General features: G+C 39.0%; 1 long non-coding RNA gene across 1 annotated transcript; it reads right to left on the reverse strand.

Moving 5' to 3' along the window:
- Positions 1 to 16,858: 16,858 nt before the first annotated feature.
- On the reverse strand, positions 16,859 to 23,083 carry LOC129660005 (uncharacterized). The gene is made up of 4 exons (XR_008718300.1): positions 22,982 to 23,083; positions 19,854 to 19,908; positions 19,226 to 19,354; positions 16,859 to 17,534 (listed from the first exon to the last, which is right to left on the reverse strand). It is a non-coding gene; the product is annotated as an uncharacterized LOC129660005 (long non-coding RNA).
- Positions 23,084 to 27,289: the final 4,206 nt, after the last annotated feature.

The raw sequence follows: 27,289 nt of genomic DNA on the forward strand, positions 1-27,289 counted from the left end.
ATGATGATGACTTTTAAAGTGGGCATACATCAAACCTAGCATCTTGAAAAGACAAGCGACAATTTCTTTCTAAAGGGCACGTGGAACACTCACAAATAATATCATCAAATATTTATTCTAGGGATGCTAGGATGATTCAACACTTTCAAATCAATCAATGTGATACATGACATCAACAAAATGAAAGGCAAAAATCATATAAATATCCCAATGAAACACTATTTGACAAATTTCAACATTTATTTGATAAAAACTCTTAAAGTGTGTAAAAAGGAAACATTCCTCAACAAAATAAAAGCCACCTATGACAAACCTACAGCTAACATCATACTCAATGATGAAAGGCTGAAAGTATTTCCTCATAAGACCAGAAACAAAACAAGAATGCTCACTCATTATTTTCAACCCAATGTGGTATTAAAAGTTCTAGTCACAGAAATGAGACAAGAATTAAAAGGCATCCAAACTGCAGACAATATGATACTATATATAGAAAACCCTAAAGACCCTTCACACACACACACACCAAAAAAAAAAAAAACAAAAAAAAAAAACATTAAAACCAATAAATTAATTCAGTAAAGTTACAGGACACAAAATCAATATACAGAAATCTATTACATTTCTGTAGAAAGAGGTATTAACAAAACAATCCCTTTTACAATTGTATCGAAAAGAATAAGATACCTAGGAATAAATTTAACCAAGGAAGCAAAAGAACTCTACACTGAAATCTATACCTTGATGAAAGAAATTGAAGTTGATACAAACAAATGGAAAGAAATACCACCCTCACAGATTGGAAGAATATTGTTATAATGACCGTACTACTCAAGCAATCTAGAGATTCAATGCAATTACTATTAAAATACCAATGGCATTTTTCACAGAACTACAAAGAATCTTAAAATGTGTATGGAACCACAAAAGATCCCAAATATCTAAAGTCTTGAGAAAGAAAAACAAAGCTGGAGGTATCATGTGCCCTGATTTCCAACTCTATCACAAAGCTACAGTAATCAAACGGGTTTCCCTTAGAGGCTCAGACAGTAAAGAATCTGCCTGCAATACAGAAGACCTAGGCTAGATCCCTGGGTTGGGAGGATTCCCTGGAGAAGGGAATGGCAACCCACTCTAGTATTCTTGCCTGGAGAATTCCAAAGACAGAGAAGCCTGGCAGGCTACAGTCCATGGGGTTGCAAAAAGCTGGACACAACTGAGCAAATAACACATAGTAATCAAAATAGTATGGCACTGGCATGAAAACAGACACATAGGTCAATGGAACAGAATAGACAGCCTAGAAATAAATCCATGTGTGTATTGTATATATAGTCAATTTACAACAAAGGATGCAAGAATATACAGTGATAAAAAGGTAGTCTCTTCAATAGGTAGTACTGGGAAAGCTGGACAGCTACATGAAAAAGAATGAGCAACTGGACCACTATCTTACACTATATACAAAAAACATTCAAAATTGATTAAAGATTTGAATGTAAGACTTGAAACCATAAAACCCTTAGAAGAATATAAAGGCAGTAAGCTCTTTGACTTCAATCTTAGCAATATATTTCAGACCTGTATCCTTAGGCAAGGCAACAAATGCAAAAATAAGTTAAATGGAACTACATCAAACTGAAAAACTTTTGCACAGTGAAAGAAACTATCAAGAAAACAAAAAGACAACCTAACCTACTCAATGGAAGAGTATTCATAAATTATATATCTGATACAGGCTTAATATTAAAAATATATAAGTAAACTACATAGCTTACTTTCAAAAAAGCAAACCTATGAAAAAATTGGGCAGAAAACTTGAATAGACATTTTTCCAAGAAAAACATGCAGATGGCCAAAAATTACATGAAAAAGGTGCTCAACATCACTAATCATTAGGGAAATGCAAATCAAAACCACAGTGAGATATCACCTGGCACCTGTCAAAATAACTTATCAAAAAGACAAGAAATCAGTGCTGGCGAGGATGTGGAGAAAAGACAACTCTCATGTACTGTTTGTTGGAAAGTAAATTGGTGCATTCATTATGGAAAATAGTACGGAGCTTCTTCAAAAAAATTAAAAATAGGACTACCATAAGATCTAGTGATTCCATCTCTGGGTCTTTATCAAAAGAAAATGAAAACACTTTGAATTTGAAAACATACCTGCACCCCAATGCTCAGAGCAGCATTTACAATAGAGCCAAGGTTTGGAAACAACCTGTGTCCATCAATAGATGAATGGATAAAGAGGAATGGATAAAATGGAATATTACTCAGTCATAAAAAATGAAACCATGCCATGTGAGACAACATGGCTGGACCTAGAAGGTATTAACCAGTGAAATAAGTCAGAGGAGAAAGACAACTACTGTGTGAGTTCATGTATATACGGAATCTAAAAATCAAAACAAATGAACAAATTAAACAAAACAAAAAAGCCTCAGAGATACAGAAAACAACTTGGTGCTTGCCAGAGGGGAGGCAAACTAAGATACAGGCAAAGTGTGAAGGAAATTAAGAAGCAAAAACTTCTAGTTACTAAATAAACAAGTCATAGGGATAGAATGTACAATATAGATAATATAGTCAATGATAATGTAGTAACTTTGTAAGATGACAAGTGGTAACTGGACATACTGTGCTAACAATTTTGAAATTTGTATAAACACTATATTACTTTAAGGTGTATATCATAGTGATTCAATATTGTTTGTCAATTGTACCTCAATAAAAAAATCAATGGTTATTCCATAATAAAATTAAAAATTAGTAATATGTTTAACACTAATTTAAAAAGCTGCTTGTACCCCATATTTCACAGCAGCATTATTCACAATAGCCAAGATAAAGAGCAACCTAAGTATCCATCAACAGATAAATGGATATAGAAAATGTTTAAGTATCTAATTTTTAACATTTTTACCTCACCATGTTTCTAGATCCAGTTACACAGAGTTTCTCTTCAACACTCCAGTAGCAGAAGAGTATAGTATGTTGCTTTCAGAATAGACAGAATAGCCCACTGGTGTCACCCATGGGGAGGGGTGTTGAAATAGGTGTTGTTGCTCAGTTAAGGCTTTATTTTGTTTCTTTGTAATCGGATCCCCAGGTATAAAGGAAATGATTTTATCTACTTATTACCTGGTTTCTCAGTCTTGACAGTTCCAAGTTTTCAAAGCTCAATAAATTATTTTATACTTTCACTTTACACTTTCAAATATACTTCAAAGTATATTTGTACTTTCCTTTAGTATCTTTCCAATCCCATCAGTTTATAAATGGGAGCTTGGAATTATCAAGGAAATCAAAGGGCTTTGCTCAAGTTGCAAGCAAATAACTGCCCAAGAAGAAACCAGAATTTAGTTCTCACACCCTGAAATCCAAATATTTAAACAACAATCATAGACATTCACTTACTGCCCCTCCCCCTCCACCAAGTTAGAAAAGCAATTGTTCATATCCTTAGAATGCTTAATTTGTGGGAAAGAAACAGTAGAGATATAGGTAAAGAAAAAATATCTACATAAAATATTGCATAAAATATGCATAAAATAGAAACATTTCCCCCCATTGGAGAATCCTTTAATCAAAGATCAAAGTGATTATAAACCTTATAAAAGAAAAATCCCAGTTTATTTCAATGAAAATATTCTATGAAAGCAAGATCTGCCAGAGGCCTGCTTGATGGCTCATCTTAACTTCAGAATAAGCCATCCCCGACTGGGTATCTCAAGCAACCTATTTGGTGTTTTTACATAAGGTGGAGAACATTGCCATGCTCCCGTTCACATCAGGTCTCTGAGATAACAGGAGGAGAAGGACTCAATATATATAATAAGCAGTTCAACAGCTGAGAAAGACAGCATATGGCAATGGAAACATAGGCGTTGCTTTGATTTTGGAAAAAGAAGCGAGAAATATTCCTAAGTCAAAGTTCACTGCCACCTGAATAAGATGATTTATTTTTCTGCAACAGAGTGAACTTTGTGTGGGCATAGATTTATAGCAAATACAAAAACACCTGCACAAATCTCAGCAGGAGTTTGAAGAAACACCATTTTCCCATTACTGAATTGATTACAGGTGCAATAATAATAGTATTTTCATTTAATTAAATAGGTTTTTTCCCCAATTCCTAAAAGCATACAATACTTGTTAAAATTAATTAACTTATTTTCAATGAACTTTTCAGCAAAAGAGAGAAAGATGTATGACAAGTAAGCTCAAACTGACAGGCTTTAAATAATAGACCCCTAAGTAAATTGATTTTAATTTAAACAATCAAGTAAAATAAAGCTAATAGCCCACTTCATCAGAAGTTTTCTTATAATTTTTCTTAAAAGTTTGTAAAGTAAAACTTGTAAGATACCCCCTGGGGCTGCTCCAGCACCCTTCAATATGTTTTAAGTTTTAAATTCTAGATGAGAAACAGTCTTTCCTTCTAGACTTTCAAGATAAAGGAAGATACTATCATGAACATTTCCATGTTTTACAAACTCTGGTTCACTCTTATTTCACTTTAATGTTTCAAAATTGTGCATATGAACCTTTAATGTCTCATGAGAAACTTCATAATCATGAATGGATCAGCTGAGTCATCCAGATTTCACTTTCTTGGCTACCCTAGAGGGGAGTTGTCTACCTACTGCAACCCAGAGGATGAACACTCAACTCCACCAAGGAAAACTACCCCGCTGGTACCCCTCAGCAGGACCCGGCAAGCGTGCCTGTGATGGACAGCCTGCCACTAGTGCTAACCTCACCTGTGGTGTCATGGTACACAAGACTGACAGGGCTCATCACAACCTGGTCACAAGAGCAACCCATGGACCACCTGGCCTTACCAACCTACGGATGTGAAGTCACCTTGACATCAACAGTAATGCATCTGTTCTTGTTTCTCCCTACAAAGAACCTCAGCCATTTCCATTACAAAGTCATCTATGACAAAATCAAATATTTCTGAGAAGCACTTAAGGGGCATCATATGCGGTCCCAGGCTTTGTGCCCCAGCCACCACTTGGCATCTACAACGTCTCTTTTGCCTAATTCTTGTTGATTGGTTACTGCCACTAAAGCCCTGTTACTGGTGTCAACGCTCCTCAGAACAATGCCACAGTCCTTGTCAAAGATGCTTCCAGTAGCACTGTCTTTCAAAACCACAGCTGTGTGCATTCTGTTTTGTACTCCACCCTGCATTCAGCATCAACCACAGTGCCTGGCAGAAAGCAGACAACACCCAATGAATAAAATAGGAAGATTTTCAAAATTAGGTGCTTTTCCTAAATCATGTTGGCCTTGGAGTACAGAATGAAGCAGGGCAAAGGCTAATAGAGTTTTGCCAAGAGAATGCACTGGTCATAGCAAACACCCTCTTCCAACAACACAAGAGAAGACTCTACACATGGACATCACCAGATAGCCAACACTGAATCAGATCAATTATATTCTTTGCAGCCAAAGATGGAGAAGCTCTATACAGTCATCAAAAACAAGACCAGGAGATGACTGTGGCTTAGATCATGAACTCCTTATTGCAAAATTCACACTTAAATTGAAGAAGGTAAGAAAAAACACTGGACGATTCAGGTATGACCTAAATCAAATCCCTTATGATTATACAGTGGAAGTGAAAAATAGATTCAAGCAATTATTTCTGATAGACAGTGCATCTGAAGAACTATGGATGGAGGTTCGTGACACTGTATAAGAGATGGGGATCAAGACCATCCCCAAGGAAAAGAAATGCAAAACAGCAAAATGGCTGTCTGGGGAGGCCTTACAAATAGCTCTGAAAAGAAGAGAAGCAAAAAGCAAAGGAGAAAAGGAAAGATATACCCACTTGAATGCAGAGTTTAAAGAACAGCAAGGAGAAATAAGAAAGCCTTCCTCAGTGATCAGTGCAAAGAAATAGAGGAAAACAATACAATGGGAAACACTAGAGATCTCTTCAAGAGAATTAAAGATACCAAGGGAACATTTCATGCAAACACGGGCTCAATAAAGGACAAAAATGGTAGGGACCTAACAGAAGCACAAAATATTAAGAATAGGTGGCAAGGATACACAGAAGAACTGTCCAAAAATGATCTTCACAACCCAGAAAATCACGATGGTATGATCACTCACCTAGAGCCAGACATCCTGGAATGTGAAGTCAAGTGGGCCTTAGGAAGCATCACTGAACAAAGCTAGTGGAGGTGATGTGATTCCAGTTGAGCTATTCCAAATCCTGAAAGATGATGCTGTGAAAGTGCTGCACTCAATATGCCAGCAAATTTGGAAAACTCAGCAGTGGCCACAGGCCTGGAAAAGGTCAGTTTTCATTCCAATCCCTAAGAAAGGCAATGCCAAACAATGCTCAAACTACCACATAATTGCATTCATCTCACATGCTAGTAAAGTAATGCTCAGAATTCTCCAAGCCAGGTTTCAACAGTACGTGAACTGTGAACTTCCAAATGTTCAAGCTGGATTTAGAAAAGTCAGAGGAACCAGAGATCAAATTGCCAACATCCACTGGATTATAAAAAAAGCAAGAGTGCTCCAGAAAAATATCTATTTTCTGCTTTACTGACTATGCCAAAGCTTTTGATTGTGTGATCACAACAAACTGTGGAAAATTCTGAAAGAGATAGAAATACCAGACCCCCTGACCTGCCTCCTGAGAAATCTGTATGCAGGTCAGGAAGCAAGTTAGAACTGGACACGGAACAAGACACTGGTTCCAAATTGGGAAAGGAGTACGTCAGGGCTGTATATTGTTACCCTGCTTATTAACTTCTATGCAGAGTACATCATGAGAAACGCTGGGCTGGATGAAGCACAAGCTGGAATCAAGATTGCCGGGAGAAATATCAATAACCTCAGATATGCAGATGACACCACACTTATGGCAGAAAGTGAAGAACTAAAAAGCCTCTTGATGAAAGTGTAAGTGGGGAGTGAAAAAGTTGGCTTAAAGCTCAACATTCAGAAAACTAAGATCATGGCATCTGGTCCCATCACTTAATGGCAAATAGGTGGGAAAACAGTGACAGACTTTATTTGGGGGGGGGGCTCCAAAATCACTGCAGATGGTGACTGCAGCCATGAAATTGAAAGACGCTTACTCCTTGGAAGAAAAATTATGACCAACCTAGACAGCATATTAAAAAGCACAGACATTACTTTGCCAACAAAAGTCTGTCTAGTCAAAGCTATGGTTTTTCTCGTAGTCATGTATGGACGTGAGAGTTGGACTATAAAGAAAGCTGAGAGCCGAAGAACTGATGCTTTTGAACTGTGGTGTTGGTGAAGACTCTTGAGAATCCCTTGGACTGCAAGGAACTGATTTCCATCTTAAAGGAAATCAGTCCTCAATATTGATTGGAAGGACTGATGCTGAACTGAAACTTCAATACTTTGGCCACCTGATACGAAGAACTGACTTATTTGAAAAGACCCTGATGCTGGGAAAGATTGAAGGCAGGAGGAGAAGGGGATGACAGAAGATGAGATAGTTGGATGGTATCACCGACTCAATGGACATGAGTTTGAGTAAACTCCAGTAGTTGGTGATGGACAGGGAGTCCTGGCATGCTGCAGTCCATGGGGTTGCAAAGAGTCGGACATGGCTGAGCGACTCAACTGAACAGCATTCTCAAGTGAACTTGGTTTTTCTCTATAGGTTATGTGACATCAAGAATTTATTTTTCATTGCAGTAAGAAAAGTCGACTCACTAACCCTTGGAAAATGCAGTGATGCACAAAAGCCTGTGTAACAGAGCCCCAGCACAATCACTGGGATAAGTAAGCTTTGCTCATTGCATTCTCTCATGGTCTTCCGCGCAAATTTACAAATCGCTTAAGTGTCTCTAAGTGACTTTGGAATCTTTCACCTCCTTTTGTACAAATTTGGATCACAGGCCCTTTTAATCATCATCCTGTTTGATTAGCTAACTTGTGGCCTTCCTACAAATTTATTTGTCTTAGATTTTACATTCTCACCAAAGACTTCATGACCTTTTAAGCCCTTCCAGTACAACCCCACAGCACTCTCTATTTGGCAGTAACTCAGCACTCACCCCTCTCTTGACTCCAGAGACTGGACTGTTTTCTTGGAGGGCAGTAAATGCTCTCTAGCTCACCAATGTATCCCCTGTGTCTTAGTGGGGCCCAACAAACAGTGTTTCACACGTGCTGAGGGAACAACCTGCAATGCATCATGTAGAGAGCACCTTAGACATACTAAATGTCTACAAGACATTTAACGAGGTTGAAAATTATTTAGCTCCAAGGAGCCTGTTGAGCTACACCCCACTGGCCCAGCTTCAAGACCAAAAAGACCAGAGTCAGAGACAGAGACATTAATTGCTTCATAAATAGGGGAGCTTACATGTCTACAGCAAGGTCCCAGAGCAACATCCCACTAAGTGCAGTAGACAGAAGGTAGGATATGGCTGGGGGAGAGGTTATAGGGAGAATTGTAAGCAGCTTGCAGTTTCAGAGAAGGCAATGGCACCCCACTCCAGTACTCCTGCCTGGAAAATCCCATGGATGGAGGAGCCTGGAAGGCTGCAGTCCATGGGGTCGCTGAGGGTCGGACACGACTGAGCGATTTCACTTTCACTTTTCACTTTCATGCATTGGAGAAGGAAATGGCAACCCACTCCAGTGTTCTTGCCTGGAGAATCCCAGGGACGGGGGAGCCTGGTGGGCTGCCGTCTATGGAGTCACACAGAGTCGGACACGACTGAAGTGACTTAGCAGCAGTAGCAGCAGCAGACAACAGATTGGCTGATGGGTTACCAGGGAAACTAGTGAGGGGCACGCTCCTCACTGCCCCTTTGAAAAGCTATCAAAGGGAGAGGTTATGATCTAAAGCTAAGAACAATTACCAGCTGAGTTCAGGGAAGTACATAGGAAGATCAGCCATGTGAGTAGACAGAAGTGAAGCAGGTGCTGGTTGAGCAGTGGATATACAGAAAGCAAGATAACAGCCATCCTGGATGGCCTGATCATTCACTCCACCCCTACATACCCTGCACCACCCTCATAATCTGGATCCAGCCCTCTTTTGTGGTATCCCTCAGGTCAGATATGTAGGGGAGTCACTACAACCAGATACCACAAATACAATACAGACAGCAGCAGCCAGAGAGTATCAAAAGTAAGATAACTCATATACTAAGAACAGTCACTAACCAGGATGTCAGAAAATTTTGGAGCCAAGCACTTACTGGGTCAGTTGAGAGCAAGTCAGTGCCACAGTGTCCTGTCCAGTTATAAAGAAGGTAAGGCTACTCCTTGTTTTTACAAAGCCACGACCATGAGAAGAGGAAGGTCCCAGCTTTAAAACATCCTGGTGGCCTAGCCAAGAGTCAGCAGTCACAGTACCAACTCTCAAATCCATACATGACTACTGGAAAAACCATAGCCTTGACTAGATGGACCTTTAGGTCTTTCCAAAATAAAAAAAAGAGTTAATACCACAAGTTGAACGTGTGTGTCCAGAAGCTGACCTATTTCATTCCACACAGCATAACCCCAGGGACTCATGGGCAATCAGTTGTACAAGTAATATTCACCAACATGGGCCTTTCTGGTGTACTGGCATGTGGGACAGGAAGATGGTGAGAGGTTTTTCCCCCTGCTGTCAGTTGCCTCCACACAGTCACATTAACCAAGTCAATTTTTCATGGAAGTCCAGAGGAGGAAAACCATGCCATCTTGCTCTCAGTTCAGTTCAGTTGCTCAGTCATGTCCGAATCTTTGCAACCCCATGAACAGCAGCACTTCAGGTCTCCCTGTCCATCACCAACTCCCGGAGTTTACCCAAACTCATGTCCATTGAGTCGGTGATGCCATCCAGCCATCTCATCCTCTGTCGTCCCCTTGTCCTCCTGCCTTCAATCTTTCCTAACATCAGGGTCTTTTCAAATGAGTCAGCTCTTCACATCAGGTGGCCAAAGTGTTGGAGTTTCAGCTTCAATATCAGTCCTTCCAATGAACAGCCAGGACTCATCTCCTTTACGATGGACTGGTTGGATCTCCTTGCAGTCCAAGGGACTCTCAAGAGTCTTCTCCAACACCACAGTTCAAAAGCATCAATTCTTCGGCGCTCAGCTTTATTTATAGTCCAATTCTCACATCCATACATGACCACTGGAAAAACCATAGCCTTGACTAGATGGACCTTTGTTGACAAAGTAATGTCTCTGCTTTTTAATATGCTATCTAGTTTGGTCATAACTTTCCTTCCAAGGAGTAAGCATCTTTTAATTTCATCTTGCTATAGACCCAGCAATTAGACTCATTTCACAGTGAGGCCATTGCTGCCACTCAGTCCCCAAATAGATTTCCTCTACTCAGGCTAGGGACGAAATGTAAGACATCTAACAGGCACAACATAGGGAAGATCATGACTATCAAGCAAAATACAAGTAATAACAGCATCCCAAGATAATACCACACCTGCTGTCTGCAACACAGTTCAGAAAACTCAAGTTTCCAGTAATACAGGAATGTGTCTAAAATCATGGTAATAATCTGAATCACAACTACTCCATTTTGACTTTCTAGAATCCTCCTCCTCAATAGCCAAAGAAGATGTACAGTACATGTTCAGTAGGCCACAAAACAGGCTACTCTAGTCAGTAGAGTTTAAGCTAAACCATGGGTAAACCAGAATTATTTTCCCATACCTCCACATGTGAAAATTTTTCCATCATTTCTCTGATTGTAAACCTTTTGATAGACCAAAGTACATGTACCTCGAAGCCAGGGTAAATGCAGCCTTCAACCCTAGGTGCAGACCATGTCCCTTTAGGCGAGGCAGACTTTGTATCTGTCTAGGTATACACATTGCAGGGAAAGTGATCAGATAACATGAACAAGTTCAGAGGTATGCTGATTGGGAAACATTTCAGAGGATGTACATTTATCAGTTACACAAAGTTGCTACACAAATATTATACATGTGTTTTTAGCAGTAGACTTAAAGCAAGAAGTGTTACATATCATGAGTATTTTGCTCTATGACAACTTCATTAGAGAATTCTCCTTTCATCCTGAACATCAGGATAAAAGTATGACTGACACAAGAACTTCCGTAAATACAGACTTCAATTAAAGGAACTCAAATTTAATATCCACTAAAACATATTATTTTTCTTTCAAAAATTACCCTCCACCAAACACAGCCAAATTAAGATAAATTTGTTTGCAAAATAAGTCTGGTCAATTGACCATATAGGCTCCTCAAAACTAGCTATAGTGGAACTCCTCAGAAGGAATCTCAGAATGAATTTCCAAAGCCAGGGAATCCATGTTAAATGCTTGCCATCAGACCCCACCTCAGGGGATTTCTTTCTTCTAGAGGTCCCAAAAATACTGAGATTCCAACTCATGCCAGGAAGACAGTTTTTCCCATTTACCTCTTAAGGCTGCCCAGAATGGGAGTCTCTAATTTCTGGAGGGACCAGGCAGAGAGGAAAGAAAAATGTTTTAGTTTTACCCACAGGTGTAGTTTACCAAATTGCTTTAAGTCATAACCAACTTGATGGGAAGAGTTCCCTTGTTTCTGGCAAACACAATTCAAAACCAGTAATATTTCAGACAAAATTATAATCATTTTCACAGTTCACTCAGTAACCAATGCTTCTGCTAACTTTTTATGAAGTGATAAGGTTTTCCGATGTCTAGAGATTTATTCAAGAAAATTAGAGATATCAAGGGAACATTTCATGCAAAGATGGGTTCAATAAGGACGGAAATGGTATGGACCTAACAGAAGCAGAAGATATTAAGAAGAGGTGGCAAGGATACACAGAAGAACTGTCCAAAAAGATCTTCACGACCCAGATAATCACGATGATGTGATCACTCACCTAGAGCCTGGAATGTGAAGTCAAGTGGGCCTTAGGAAGAATGACTATGAACAAAGCTAGTGGAGGTGATGGAATTCCAGGTGAGCTATTTCAAATCCTAAAAGATGATGCAGTGAAAGTGCTGCACTCAATATGCCAGCAAATTTGGAAAACTCAGCAGTAGCCACAGGACTGGAAAAGGTCAGTTTTCATTCCAATCCCTAAGAAAGGCAATGCCAAAGAATGCTCAAACTATTGCACAATTGTACTCATCTCACACGCTAGTAAAGTAATGCTCAAAATTCTCCAAGCCAGGCTTCAGCAATACCTGAAGCGTGAATTTCCAGATGTTCAAGCTGGATTTAGAAAAGGCAGAGGAACCAGATATCAAACTGCCAACATCTGCTGGATCATTGAAAAAGCAAGAGTTCCAGAAAAACATCTATTTCTGCTTTATTGACTATGCCAAAGCCTTTAACTGTGTAGATCACAACAAACTGTGGAAAATTCTTCAAGAGATGGGAATATCAGACCCCCTGACCTGCCTCCTGAGAAATCTGTATGCAGGTCAGGAAGCAAGTTAGAACTGGACATGGAACAACAAACTGGTTCCAAATAGGAAAAGGAGTATGTCGAGGCTGTATACTGTCACCCTGCTTATTTAACTTCTATGCAGAGTACATCATGAGAAATGCTGGAACTGGTTGAAGCACAAGTTGGAAACAAGATTGCCAGGAGAAATATCAATAACCTCAGATATGCAGATGACATCACCCTTATGGCAGAAAGTGAAGAAGAACTAAAGAGCCTCTTGATGAAAGTGAAAGAGGAGAGTAAAAAAGTTGGCTTAAAGCTCAACATTCAGAAAACGAAGATCATGGCACCTGGTCCCATCACTTCATGGCAAATAGATGGGGAAACAGTGGAAACAGTGGCTGACTTTATTTTTGGGGGCTCCAAAATCACTGCAGATGGTGACTGCAGCCATGAAATTAAAAGACTCTTACTCCTTGGAAGGAAAGTTATGACCAACCTAGACAGCATATTAAAAAGCAGAGACATTACTTTGCCAACAAGCGTCCATCTAATCAAGGCTATGGTTTTTCCAGTAGTCATGTATGGATGGGAGATTTGGACTATAAAGAAAGCTGAGTGCCAAAAAATTGATGCTTTTGAACTGTGGTATTGCAGAAGACTCTGAGAATCTCTTGGACTGCAAGAAGATCCAACCAGTCCATCCTAAAGGAAATCAGTCCTGAATATTCATTGGAAGGACTGATATTGAAGCTGAAACTCCAATACTTTGGCCACCTGATGTGAAGAGCTGTCTTATTTAAAAAGCCCTGATGCTGGGAACGATTGAAGGCGGCAGCATAAGGGGATGACAGAGTATGAGATGGTTGGATAGCATCACCAACTCAATGGACATGAGTTTGAATAAACTCCAGGAGTTAGTGATGGATAGGGAAGCCTAGCCGTGCAGCAGTCCATGAGGTCACAATGAGTCAGACATGACTGAATGACTAAACTGAACTGAAGGTTTTTCATTAGGATTCTCTAATTTCTTACCCAGTTCAGCAGTTCAGATCCAAAATTTATCAGAGACCCATACTTGAAAAAAAAGTCCTTTCTACGAATGCCCTTAATGATGAAGCACTTTTTGCAAAAGCTTCAGAGTACAACAATAATTTTCTATGAATGCCAAGACTTAAAAAGGCAGAGTTAAACACCTGATCACAATGTAATCAATAAAGAAACTTGGTTACGATGATTAGAATTACAAGTGGTTATAACCTTAACTCTTAAAACCTCTCACCAATCTCTTTATTTCTGAAAATTTATAAGTGCTTAATTTCTTTACACCAATTATAGCTCATCTGCAAACCAATCTTGGCAACACCATCTGGAGGCAGAGACGCATCATATACATAGACATACATGTACCTATATAGACACAGATCTCTCAGTTGTCCTAATAGAACTTAAAAAGACCTCTTTTTTGCCTACATTCTCAGGGGTTAAAGTTCCTGAGAGCCCAGGTAGATCACTTACATCTGGAAGGCACCAGGAGACATACCAGTTTCTTCTAGAAAGCTAACTTCTAAGACAGCATATACAAAAACCAGTTTTAGAATTGGAAGAGTCCCATCAAGGACATTTTCAGGGATTTTTTTTTTCAGTTTCTAAATATTTAGTGTAAACAAATAACAATAATAGACGATAATAATAGCTATCATTCACTCACATTCACATGCCTCATTTCAGAACAAAAATCATCATTCAAGTTAACATTTGCTTCAGCTATTAGCTCAGCCCTCATGCCCTTAATACAAAAACAGCCAACCCACAGCTGCAGCCACTTTTCCCCCCTGTAATAGTGGCCAACATCTCCCCAATAGCCCTAGGGGTGTCTATGAGCTCTTCGCACTCTCTTTGTTCCCCACTCATCAAGGACAGCCACCCCAGGGCCCCATCTACTAGTGGACAGCCACCATGGGATTCCCTTGCAACTTTTGGGATCGCCCCTGGAACTTGCAGGCCCCAAACACTAGTGGATGCCCCCGCAGCTTTCCATTCCTCATCTTTATTTACCAATATCTCGGTGCTCTCGGGAGTTTCCTGGGTCCCCTGGGCTGCACCCCACAGCTTCAAAACCAGGAAAAAAGCCCAGAGTCAGCAAAAGAGACATCAATGGCTTCATGGATGGGGAACTTACACGTCTGAAGCAAGTTCCTGGAGTGACACTCCACTGTGTGCAGCACATGGCAGACAGGGCAGAACATGGCGGCAACCTTTGCTTCTGGTGGGGAGGGGGAAGGTTACCATTTATAGGGGGAATTGACCACCGGTTGGCTAGTGGGTTACCAGGGAGACTAGTCGGGACGCTCCTCACCGCCTCTTTGAAAAGCTATCAGATGGAGGTGCTCTATTCTAAAGGTTAGAACAATCACCAGCCCGGTCGCCGGCAAGTATGTAGGAAGGTCAGTCATGTGAGTAGGATGGAGACGTAGCTGGTGCTGGTAGAGCAGCAGATGTACAGAAAGCAAGAGAACGGCCATCTTGGGTGGCCTGTTCAGACAGAGCCTTCCTGATTGAACCCTGTTCAATTAGAGAGCCGCCTCTTATGGTCAATGTGAAAAATTATAACAACCAGTTTGCTAAGATGTGTTTAAGCAACTACTTTAGCTCATTTTACATCCTAGCTATTTTCTCTTATATTTGATGTGATTCAGCTCAATATGATGCACCTGTTTAGTCACTTGCTTTGCTGTTATTTGGTCTTTAAAAATGTAGTTATTGATTATATATTGACACACCAGACATTGGAGATACTGATAACATAATAGTGAATGTGACGGTCAAGATCTTTGCTCTCTTGGTATTTATAGTCAAGTGGGTGGAAGTAGACAGAAAATAAATGAATATGAAACAGTATATAATAAAGTGATAAGTGCTAAGGTGGAAATATATAAATGTGCTATGTTAGAGAGACAGCAAAGGACTTCAGTTTAGGCAATCAGAGAGGTTTCACTGAAGAGGGGGCATTTAATCTGAGGCGTGAGCAGCAAGGAGTCAGTCAGGAGAAAGAAGCTCTGGGGAACAGCTTTCTGGCTGCAGAGCAGCTCATGCAAACACCCTAGGATAGGTCCCAGCTTGGCAGGTTTCTAGAGAAAGAGTGTCTTCCTTTCCCTCAATTCTCACGTTTTTAATATGTGCACATGCTTGTCTCCTGCATTTAAATATCAGTGGATGATCGTGGAAATAATACAGAAGTGGCCTCATTTATAAAACAAAATTCTCAACTTTGTGACTTAAAGTATAAAAAGAATTTTAAGGGATCACCTTTACCAATGCCTGAAGGATTGAACAAGTGGTCTCAATTCTTACCCTAGGTAGGGCACTGGGGCATGTTGATCCCCACTGCCACAACACAAAACAGAACCGAAGAGTTAGCTGCTCATCTTTAAATCCCAGTCCAACCTCAGACAAAATTTCTTTCTTTTCTCTCTCTCTCTTTTTTTTTTTTGTTTTTGGTTTCCTTTAATATTGTCAAAACAGGCCAACTAGGTATAAGTGTTCCTAGAAGGCCCACATCACCCCCAAGACATGTGGCTGACCTTTCTGAACCAGGCTGCCTCTGGACAAAGTTTATTCCTCCTTGTCTGAAATCTGATCTAAAGCTCTCCTGTCTTGTTACCAACAGATTCAATCATTCTTCCTTGTAAAAATTTCCACATTTTCCTGATTTGAAATTACCAGTGAGGATCTTCCTCTAAATGAATTCAATGTGTCTTAGAGACAGACCATATTCAGACCCGACAGACAGGGCTATGCTAAAAGTTATAATAATTTGTCTCTACACAATAACTTGTCTAATAGTGCCCATCAGATGTGACATGTCCCACTCAAAAAAGTTTCTTATAAGGGAGTAAAGAAGGGTTCTCTCAGCTGTCTCTATTTAGGAGTCTAAGTAGCCTAAACATGTTCTGAGTAGTCAAAATGCCTTTTTTATAATTTTAATCAATCTATTTATAAGTCTTCGGCCACTAACTTATTTGGTCAAGTTTATGAGAATGAATACAGCGATGAGGATGAGCTGCACTTGGGAAAGAATATTATGAATCATCCACCTTTATCAGGGTTAATTTTCTCAAACTAAACACAATTTGAATAGAATTTGAGTAGGAAAAAACATGAACAAAGAAAAACAGTGGCAGAGAAACAGAGGCTTTCAATTTCGTAAAAACATAAGATTAAGTGAAGATAAAAGATGCCTGTGACATAGGCAAGGAATACAAAGCAAGGCAAGCTCTTGAGAGGGGAAGCAGAGAAATAAAACAGCGGAGATAGTGAAGCAGCTTCTTCCTCTTCCTGCTCTCATTCCCTTTCTCTTCTTCTCCTCTCTTTGCTTCCCTTTCCTCCCCTTCCAAAACAGTTTAATTTATTAGGTAGGGCAGAACATGGGAGACCCTGATTGGGATATCAAATTTTGAGGGAGAAGGAAACTCACCCAGAGGGGCAAGCTGGCACAGGGTGTCAGAGCCCAAGGGAGTGAGAAAAATATCAAAGTAGGAGAGTGGCCTGAAGTGGGGTATCAGGGACTGAACAGGGTAAAGAGAACATCTGTGTAGGGTGGGGTCAGTATGGTCTAAGATTAGTTACATACAGGGAGATTGATCCAGAAGAAAATACAGTAAGCAGAATGGGAATCAAGTGTCTCACTGTTCGAGATGGGGGCTGAAATTTTGGAAAGAAAGAAAACTAGAATAAATCTTGTGGCTTTGGTTTGAAACTGGAGGCATTGATGTGAATGTGTAGGTTTATATATACACACATACACACACATACACACAGAGGTAGATATGTGTAAATGTGCATAAATGTATATATATACATTTGTACATATATACAAATATACAATATATGTACAATAGTACACATATATATGTGTACTATTATCTCAGTCAAGTCAGGCTGCTTCAACAAAGTACCACTGATTAAGTGGCTTATGAACAACAGAAATCATATTCCTCACAGTTCTAGAAGTCAGAAATCCAAGATCAGGATGCCAGAATGGTTATGTTCTGGTAAGAAACTTCTTCTAGGCTGCTGACTGCTGATTTCTTGCAGTATCTTCATGTGGCAGAGAGCACAGAGAAGAAGCGAACCCAGTCATGACCTTTACAGAAAGAAATACATTAGTCACTCAGTCATGTCTGACTCTTTGCAACCCCATGAACTGTAGCCCACCAGGCTCCTCTGTACTTGGGATTTCCCAGGCAAGAGTACTGGAGTGGATTGTCATTTCCTTCTCTATGGGATCTTCCCAACCCAGGGAGTGAACCTGCATCTCCTGCATTGCAGGCAGATTCTTTACCATCTGAGGCACCAGCGAAGCCTGTCATGACTTTTATATGGGCTTCAATTCCCTTCATGAAGGTTCCATCTTCATGATAGCATCTAATCTAATCTTACCTCCCAAAACCCAACCTCTTAATATCATCATGCTGGGAGATAGTATTCAAAATATGAATTTGTGGGGGACACAAACAGTCATTCTACAACAATTATCTAATTGATCCCTGAGAAATGCTGGGAACAGTAATTTCCAAGTAATAAAGTGCACTTAATGATCGCATTTAAGTTTCTAAACAACATTTCCATTGAAAAGAACCACAGTTTGTTGGAGAAATAGTCAATGCCAGAGCTTGGGCAGAAAAGCACAAAATAGTTTCAGAACATCTGTTTTTTCCAGAAAGTAGAAAAAGTAGAGAAGTGCTCAAAGAACGGTGGGGTTATATCAGAGGGTCACACACAGAAGCCAACTTGAATGGGTTTTCACTAGTCAAATATAGGACACTTTGAGCATTGACTAGCTAATAATAATAATGAACAACAGCCCACTGGATTAAATAGAAATCTATACTTATATAAATAAATACATTTAAATTTGGCGGTAAGAGGAATATGCACATGATCTCAAACTAACTGCCAAGGAAAAAAGAATAACTTCACAGTAGGGAAGCTTGGCAGATACCACTCTGAACAAGTCCATCAGCCTGAATGTTTCTACTGTCACCAAAAGGGAATGGATCAAAAATACAGAAAACACTTCCATAGTATTGCTATCAAAAATATATAACCTTTTTATTTTTTTGTAATCCAATCATAAGGAAACATCAAAGTCAGATTGACAGCTCTTCTACAAAATAACAGGGCTGTAATCTTCAAAAATGCCAATATCATAAAACTCAAGGACAGACTGAGGAGCTGCTCCACACTGGAGGAGACTAACAAGGCATGACAACTCAATACAGTATGTGATGTTGGACTGGGCCCTTGAGCTAGAAAGAATGTTGTTGCTACAACTGGTAAACTCTAACGGAGTCTGACAATTAGATGGTAGTAATGTATCAGCATTAATTTTTTGGTTATGATGGTCCAGTACTGGGTATGTAGAACAAAGTCCTCTTTGTAGGAAATACATACTAAAGTTTTCAAGGGTGTTTGGGCATCATATTACCAACTTACTCTCCAAGGGTTCTGGGGGAAAATAAGATTTTTTGTACTGTACTTGCAACTATTTGGTGGGCTTGAATTTCTCTCAAAATAAAAAAATGTAAATAAAGGGGGACAGATGCAACTAGATGCTACTTTTTTGCATCTCCCTCGTCTCTCTCCCTTCAAAGAACAGGGATGTCTAGAATTAGAGAATGTCTATGTGACTTTGAGACAAGATACTAACCACAAAGCAGATCAGATCAGATCAGATCAGTCACTCAGTCGTGTCTGACTCTTTGCGACCCCATGAATCGCAGCACGCCAGGCCTCCCTGTCCATCACCAACTCACAGAGTTTACTGAGACTCACGTCCATCGAGTCAGTGATGCCATCCAGCCATCTCATCCTCTGTCGTCCCCTTCTCCTCCTGCCCCCAATCACTCCCAGCATCAGAGTCTTTTCCAATGAGTCAACTCTTCGCATGAGGTGGCCAAAGTACTGGAGTTTCACAAAGCAGAGCAGTGCATAAAAAGTAGATGCTATCTGGCTTGAGCTGCCATGCCAAATCTATTGTACCTACATTTACTGGGATTTTAGCATGGGGAAAAAAATAAGGGCTATACTGTTTGATTATAGAAACAAAGAAAAAGAACTCCAAAAACTATAAAGATAGAAACAAGTATTTGTTTAATCAGACACATATACATTTGTGTCCAACTGTCTCAACAACCCAGGTCAATGAATATTAGTATCACTACTAGATATTAAATCATGAAATTGAGGCTCAAATAAGTTTTTTGGTAAAAGCCACACAAAATAAACTGAGAACACAGCCTGGTTCTGCTTTCGGTGGGAAGGGCTAGTTGATAAGCATATAGTATTTACATATTTTTAAACGTGAACTTCTCATGAAGATAATTGAAATCTCCTCTGCTCTAAGAAAAGATACTACCTAAGGTGTGGCCAGAGACACCTGCAGGAAGTGTGATGTCCCTACCTTGATATTTGAAACCATGTGCTGTTGAGGTTGATGAAATGCCAGTTAGGGAGACCTGGAGGAGGAACAAGAGGAAAAATGAAACAAATTATCTTGAAACAAGCAAGTGCTTCCCACTGGAAAAGGATTTGCAAAATAAAATTTGTAGTGACAATAAATGCAGATAAAAGGTAGGACAAAAATAAGGAGTAGCTCCTTTTCATTTATCCAAAGAAGATTAAAATCAATGTTTTTATTGATCTCTAACTAGAAAACATCAAGCTTTTGAGCAGAGGTAGGCACAAAAAAACCAAGAAACTATAGATTTTTAAAATTTTTTCTCATCATCAACCAATCAACCATACAGTGCCTGTGATTGTAAGATCTTAGAACCAAAACATTTTTCATTTCAACACAAGAACCATAGTTTTCATCATTCATGGGGTCATGGAATAAAGGAGTGTGTGTGAATATGAATTGTGTCTGTGTGCAAGACTGCTTCCACTTGGCATCCCTGCCACGCACCACAGAAATGGTAGTGTCTACATAAACAGTTTAAATAAATGCATGAATTTAGCTCAGTATATTTCCAGCCGTATGCAGTTCAACCTCCTCTACTTTACTGGTGGCAAAGACCTCAGCATGAATGTATTCTGTCTATATTCACTTATAAATACTCATATCTATATCATTTTGTTTGTTTTTTGACAGACAACTTGGTTTAGCAATGAAATATTAGATAGAAAAAATTCCTGATTGATTTGGCCTTTCCACCCATGTTTGAAGAAATGGGTATTATACACTTGTACCCCTGGATGTTCTGTAAAACATGGTTTTCAGACTCCTTAAAGCCATGAAAATAAAACTATGAAAAACTATGAAGAATTAGCTTCTCTTTAAATGGTTTGTCAAGTATCACTTCTTTGATTCATAGCAACAAATACTGCGATTTTCATATATGACACACTGCTATATTCTTCAGAAACTGATGAGAGCAAAGGGAAGGTTTTCAGAGGTAAGGGGGTGGGAATCAGCTATAGAAAAGTTTTTCAGATTATTTTGAATTCTAATTGTCCTGCAGTCACTTTGCATCTGTCTTCATAAGTAAAGTCTAAAATTTCAGTTTTAGAGGAAGGTTAAAAATAACACCTTCCTTTAAAAAGTATGAATTTGAAATTAGTCAGCAAATATATCTATACTTTGGAATTTTCTAACCAGAAAACACCGATGGTGTGTGTGTGTGTGTGTGTGTGTGCACCTGCATGTGTGCGTGTGTATTATCACAGTTGCCATGGTAATCAAATAAGCAGCCCTAGGCTTTCTCACAGCTTCACTGTCATTCAGATTACATTTTTCTCACCATCATTTTTCACTGATACAGTTTAATGAAAGCAATATTATATTTCACTGCAAGTTAATAAAGATCCAACAGCCATTAATTTCCCAAGCATTTGTTTTTAATGGTTATGAAGTTCGTGTCAGGATGTAAAATGCCAGGATATTTTCCTCCTTGAGCCTTTTGAGCAGAGCACTCACAGCTGCAGAGCACTACATAATTGCATTTCTCAACTGCTAAGTTCATAACTATTAACCTTTTGGCAAGGATCACCAGAGCCACCATGTCATAAATCACCTCCTGACCTCCTTAGATCAAACAGCTTGAAAAGTAGAGTCATGGCTGTGGCAGCCTGGCATGGGTGGCCCCACCCACCCAGCAAGCTGAAGCTTCTTCCTAGCTGACTCTTACGACTAATTTTAAAATGAAGTGCTTAAACTCTTTAATCAGCATCACACCACTCTACAGAGCAACTCTAAAAATTCTGTTTCCATGGTAACAACTGGAGATGCATTCACAAGTCCTCATATTGCCTACATAATCTATTTAATTACAAAGGAACCACTAAACTAGGTATGTGTGTATGTATATATCCGTAAAATTAAACCTACAGATGTATATTCCTGCATGAAATTAATCCTGGACAGAACTAATTGCCAAACCTCATTGTTTAAATAAGATTTTAAAATATAAATGTCTAGAAAAGTCTTCAACATTTATGAAAAAGACAGCAGAGAATAAGAATCCTCATACTTATTTTTGGATCTTACCTTAATTGATTTACAAACTCTGCCCAAGATGAAACCTGTATTTTCACTCCTCATAAAATTACTTTGGAATGCATGTATCAGTATTCCTAGAAACACTAACTTATTTATCTGATACATAAAGACCAATTATCCTGCCTTTCAATTCACTTGAATTTAAAACTAGACAATTAAATGCATAAATTAATAAGATGAGCAGGGCAGAGGGGGTGTGATAGGTCATCTACATTGCTTTCCCTTTGTCTCCAAAGCATACATTTATTCTGAGCACATATCAATGTGCTGAGCAATCAATCAGTATGCTGATATCAATGAGTCTTAATTCTGTACAAGGCCCTGGAGGTAAACCCATGAAATCCAAATAAGCAAACAGTTCTTATTAAAATTGATGAGCACACCATGTGCATTGGCAGCATCTAATGTAGACTGTGGGGTTAAGCCAAGAAGGCTTCCTGGAGGAGGTGAAATCTGAGCTGAATTTTGATGAATGAGGGGGGAATCTGCCCAGTGATATGGAAAGGGAAGGATTAAAAGGCATTCTCAGAAATAAATAGCTTGTGCCAAGCAAGCAGAGTACTCTAAGTAAGAAAGCTTATGTAGTGTGCTGTAGCTAGAACATGGGGTACACCAGGGGTGACATGGGGTCAGGCTAGAGAGACAGATAAATAGCCATCAGTCAGGGTTAGTGGGGACATACAAGAGTTTTGAGTAGTATCTGAATTTATAAAGATCATTCTGGTGGCTGTTGAACTATGGACTAAAGGAGGGAGGTAAAGAGACTCATGTAAAAATTAAGAGAGCCTGAGTGAAGGGAGTCTGATGGGGATACATCTGAAAAAAAGTTAAAACGGCCAGTTTTCGGTGACTGATTTTATCCAGGAAATGAAAGGAGCAGTTTTAAGGCATCAGGTTTTGTATTAATACTTACATTATTGACTTCTTAAAAAAATATTTACAATCACTGCCTCCATTTTCTCATATTACCCTCATTCCTCAACCCACTTAATTCTCAATTCCACCTCCACCAGGCTATTGAAAGAACTCACACTAAAACATCTCTGTCTTCCACATTGCAACATCCAATGGATCTGTATTTTACAGCTGGGCTCATTCTACCACATCCACTTGCTCCACCCTCAGCATCAGAGATGCAGTATCTTCTTGGTTCTCCTTTTCCTCTCATCATCTCTTCTGAACAACAGTCCCATGTGCCTTAACCACTGCAGGACTCAGATTTTTCCAAATTACCACAACTCAATATACCAAATCCTAAATTTACTATCTTTTCCATCTGCCCCTCACCCTTACCCCAACACAGCCTTTCCCAGTCTCTTCATCTCAGTAAATGGTTCCACAATCAACTGTGGTATCTTAAGGCCTAATACTCATGCTTCTATTCATTCTTTTCTCTATCTCAAGTCCTATATTTAACCAATGACCACGTCCTGTTGATCCTACCATCTAAAAATCTCTCCATTCCCACTGTCATCACCCAAATCCAAACTACAAGCATCGGTTTTAATAACTCCCCAATTGGGTTTCTGAATTCCCTCTTGTATTTCTCCAATTTGTTCTCCAGACAGCAATGTGATTTTTTTAATGCAAATCTGACTTTATAATTTTGCTACTTAAAACAGTTTAATGATTTTCTATTGCATTATGGATAAGTCCAAAATTGGTAACATGACCTATGCTGACCTTGATTATCTTGCACCTGCACTCTCTATTCCTGTCTGGCATCACTCTACCTCTAAGATTGCAGAGATTTCTGTCTACAGCAATACCACCTTGAATGCACCCAATCTCATTATGAGGTTTCAGAGATTTCCTACTGTTAACTAATAACCAATATGTGGTCAGAACAGGTTAAAAAGGTGAAGGGTTAAAGGTCAAGAGCAAACGAGATGACAGTACTGCCATCTGTATGGATACTTAATTTACAAAGAATGATAGTAGAAATTAGGATAGGAAAAAAGCAGTAATTTTCCAAGAATTATTTGTTGGTTTGGCTTGTTGATAAGAGTAAGTTTGCTGATTACAGTAACAAGACAGATGGGGTAACAGTACTAACATCTTGTGAGTTGATGCACCAAGTTTCATTCAAGGAAAGGAAAGTAATGGCTTAGTAACAACAGTAGCAAGCTTAGATAGGCCAGTATTTATTAACATCCTGCATTATGGGTACACGCCAGGCCACAGAATACTGCAGGGAGAGTTGAAAGCTCTGGATTCAAGACCTGATTTTGCCTCTCATGCTAGGCAATGAAATATGTGAAACAAAATATTCTCTCCAGTAAAATGCTAATTAGGTCAACTTCCCTGTTTACCTCACAGAGATGCTAAGAAGACTAAGTGAGACAATGTACACGAATAAACTCCATGTTCTTTATAAACTCTATAGTCTTGGGCAATTTATTTTCCCTTATTCTCATACAAAATGGATATACTCCAGACAACGTCTTAAGACATTATTGTCTCTAAACAAAATTTTTTTGTTATCTAGAAGTAATTTAAGTAGTATAAATGTTTAATATACTATCATCAAATGCCTAAAAATCCTTCATTACCTAGTTAAGAATCCTAAAAAAATGAAATGCTTTACTGAAAGCTGGGCAAAACAGCCAATAACACATCAGGAGGGTGGGCTCCCCACCAGTAGACTCCAGAGTGTGTGTATGCTGTCCCTGCAGGTGTAAATGCCAGGATCAGACCGTCTTTGCCGTCTACATCTTCCCCGGCATCAGTGAGGGCCTTAGTTTCCCATTTCCCACCACCAGGCACCAGCAGGCCCACCCTCACCACTTCACCACCAGCCACTCACAACCCTCCTGTTATCCAGCTGGCATTCTGGTTTAGGTAACATGCAGAAGACAATTTTAAGGTCACCCATTTCATAATCAACATCATGAAATCAGAGCTCAGCATCCAAAAAAGAATGAAACCTAAAATTTATTTTCTGAAGAAGCAATATGTTATCTAAAAATAAGGACTAGCCACGCATTTAAAGAGGCAGCTCCAGGCCTGAGTTCTGAAGTAATTTGCCAAGCTTCATGTCTCCCAAACCCCAAAGCATATGTCTAATGCTCCAAAGTAATGTGTTCCCCTTCCAAGTGATCTATTTTGTGTTGCACAGGATCCAGAAGAGTCCTTCAGCAAACATAACTCTTGTATGTAGGTAAGCACTGATTTAACGAATTACCTAAATTATTGGGTTTGATTTTTTTTTTTTTCAAAATCAACATTCAGGTGGGAAACGTCTGTAAAGTTAGTATGTGTTGAATGTTTCCTGATTCTTAGTTTTATACTTATCTAGTTTCTAGCAATAAAACTCAACCCTTGACAAGTGGAGTGCCGCTTACTCATCTAGTATGGCTACAGGACAGTGATATAATAATGCTGTCTAAATGGACTTGTACTGACATGTTGAAATCATTGTAATGAAGTTTCCAAATGAAGAGATTACAACTGACTCTTACAGACTTCATAAGTGAGGTGACTGTTCTTATATTTATATTTCAGATTCAACTATATAAGTATCTAGTAGCAGTAAGGGATGTCACAGTGTTTTTTAGTAACAAAATAACAGATTTCTCTCTCTTCCATTTTAGGTTTATATTTTGAACACAAATCCCTCTGTGCAAAGATTTTACAGTGATGACTCTAAGATACTGGCCAGTTCCATTTAACTTAAGTCCCGGCAATATGACGGGAATAAAGTCTCCTTAATTCCCTGTTTAATCACCTAGCCCAGGAGAAAGATGCTGCCACAAAAGATTAATATATCCACATGTAAATTAGATTCAGTACATAAATCTGTCATATGCTCAGGGCTGTACCAAAGAAAAATCTTACCAGTGGCCAGATAACTGGACATTACACAAAATAGGTTACAGAGAATATATATGAAAACAAGTCATTGTGACAGATCTTGATAGAAGAATAAGACTATAGAAAAATCATAAAAATGTCATGTTTGTGATATAGTTGGAAAATATTGAATATTAACCTGTATTTAATTTCAGATACATGGAAGGAATAAGAAAGGTTTATTTAATAAGTAAACATTTATCATCCAACAAATATTTATGGTGTCTCTGCTATATGTGGGCACTGTTCCAGGTCCTAGAGAATCAGCATGAAATCAAACAGAAAAATCCTATACCTTCATGGAGCTCATATTTGTATGAAGAGAAATAAATAATAAATAAATAATAAAGCATGAAATCCTTCTTCTGACCCAGATGAAGTAATAGGAAATCAATTTAATCTCCCACGTGGAACAATCATAAAATGGAAAAATATATGAAACAACAGTTTTCAAGACACTGAACATCAGACAATGAAGGACAGTGATCCCTGAAATTAATGGATTTTTCTCACTGATTGTTTCCCTTCTTGTAGTTTGAAATACATGCATTTAATTTTTCAGTTGTTACCCTTCATTCATTCAGCAAATACTTAATGAGCATCTACAATGTGCCTGGCAATCTTCCAGGTACTAGTGATATAAAAATTGGGAATAGGAGAGGTAGATAGATAATAAATGGGTAAATAAATTTATAGCAAGCCAGATGATGATAAGTATTATCATAAATAGAGTAGGGGATTAGTTGTCTGTGGGAAGAACACTTGCTATTTTAAATGAAGTTATCAGACAGAGCTTCACATAGAAAGCAACATTTGAGCAAAGGATCTACAGTATGTTGAGAAGAAAGCTATGTGGGTATTGGGGAGAAAGCTGTATGACCAGTGGAAGTAGGGGGAAATGGTATATGCACACCATGAACTCTGAGGAATTTCTTCATGATATAGGGTGCATGGTTCACTGTAAATGACTTGCAACTCCCCCAAATATGGAAAAGGGGATGTTGGAGAAATAAATGGAGGCGTCTCAGAAGAACTGTATATAAAATCCCTAATTTGGCAAGGTAAAGGCAGGCAGTGGGGCAGGTAGCCAAAACAAACAAAATCAGCACAACAGGAATTTCTTTAAGGCTAAAACAAATTAACAAACTGTGTGGCATGGCTTCCTTCCAGAACAGATGTCCCCCACAGGCAAACAATACAAAACAGAGTCACAGGGGAAAAAAAAAAACCTACCGTAGTGTGATTTTCTTCCAGAACAGGTGGCCAAAGACAGAAATCTAAGGGTCCAAATCCACTGAAATAAGCGACAGAGGAAAACAGCATTAAAAATAATAGGAATTCACTCATTGAGAGCAATAGTTCTTTGTTACAGACCGCCTCTCCACCCTTCCAAGAATGTCTAGAAAAGCTGGTCACAATATTTACACATACATGAAAAAAATCTACCAGAAGCCACCAGAAACCTACTAAGTCAAACAGGACTTAAG

The sequence above is a fragment of the Bubalus kerabau genome, chromosome 9, assembly GCF_029407905.1.
Source record: "Bubalus kerabau isolate K-KA32 ecotype Philippines breed swamp buffalo chromosome 9, PCC_UOA_SB_1v2, whole genome shotgun sequence".
NCBI lineage: Eukaryota > Metazoa > Chordata > Mammalia > Artiodactyla > Bovidae > Bubalus > Bubalus kerabau.